Raw genomic sequence first — 1,339 nt, forward strand, 5'->3', positions numbered from 1 at the left:
GCTGATGCGTGCAAGGAGTGCTGTGCCATGCAGGGGTGCCCCCCACATAGGGGAGCCCCATGCACAAGGAATACACCCCGTAAAGAGAGCCGCCCAGCATGAAAGAAAGTTCAGCCTGCCCAGGAATGGCAGCGCACACACGGAGAACTGATGCGGCAAGATGATGCAACAGAAAGAGACACAGATTCCCATGCCGCTGACAACAACAGAAGCAGACAAAGAAGAACACACAGCAAATGGACACAGAGAACAGACAGTTGGGGGCGGGGGGGGGGGGCGGGAAGAGGAGAAAAATTTAAAATAAAAAGAAACTATAAGGAGGATAGAGAAAGGAAAGCTGAAGATTAATCTGTGCAGAATTGGTGAAAAGGTTGTTTGTAAATTTTTGGAAATGAATAGAAATAGTGAAAGCATATTACAGTATTTGTAATTAGCAAAGCTATTAGGTGTATGTCAATGGTTGAAAGGGTAAGTCTAAGGTCATGTTTATTGCTAGAAGGAAAGCTAAAAAATGTAACATGGAACTGTATAAGGTAGTAAAACCTCATGTCAAATATGAATATGAATGATATTGCATATATAAGACTTTTTACAAAATATAAATACAAATAAACTAGAGAGACAGAAACAGAATTATAGCTATAAAAATATAATGATATGCATGTGACAGGCATTGGTATACAATGGTGCACAAGGCAGATATAACAATACCCACGTAAAATTTTGTTTGTTTTAAAATATGGAATGCTTCACAAATTTGTGTCATCCTTGCACAGAGGCCATGCTAATCTTCTCTATATCATTTCAGTTTTCGTATATGTCCTGGCAAAGCAAGCACCTCTTGCAAATTTTGAAGCTCATGAGAGACAGGTGTGGGCACAGAAGACAATAAAGGAAAGAGTGTTGATACAAGGAAATACAATGATTTATAGGAATCCAGTAAGGGGGCATGGTTTAATCTAGTAGGCCAGAGAAGATCTCCTGGATCATGTAATGTTTAAGCTGATATATGAAAGATGGACAGGTTTATTTAACGGGTGGGAAGTAAATTTCAGGCAGAAGATGCAAAAAATCTCAAGGTGTGATGGTAAGAGATTATAATGTATTAGAGGAACGCAAAGCAGTTAATATGGTGCCTGCAAAGGGGCTGGTGAGTGTACCAGTATTTGAAGCTGGAAAAACGTGCTGGAGAAAATTTACAAGGAGAATTTAAAAAGCATGAGCTTTATCCTAATGATAATAGGAAATCTTTGAGAAGTTTTTAATAAAGTAATGAATTGTCAGAATTGTGCTTTATTAAGATTGCTTGGCCTGCAGCAGTGAATAAGTTATAAGGCTA

General features: G+C 38.7%; 1 non-coding gene across 1 annotated transcript; it reads right to left on the reverse strand.

The window, feature by feature from the left end:
• Window positions 1-733: 733 nt before the first annotated feature.
• LOC111758779 (U6 spliceosomal RNA) lies at window positions 734-838 on the reverse strand. Its single transcript, XR_002792937.2, has one exon. It is a non-coding gene; the product is annotated as a U6 spliceosomal RNA (small nuclear RNA).
• Between the last annotated feature and the right edge of the window lie 501 nt (window positions 839-1,339).

This window comes from Dasypus novemcinctus, chromosome 1 (genome assembly GCF_030445035.2).
Source record: "Dasypus novemcinctus isolate mDasNov1 chromosome 1, mDasNov1.1.hap2, whole genome shotgun sequence".
Taxonomy (NCBI): domain Eukaryota; kingdom Metazoa; phylum Chordata; class Mammalia; order Cingulata; family Dasypodidae; genus Dasypus; species Dasypus novemcinctus.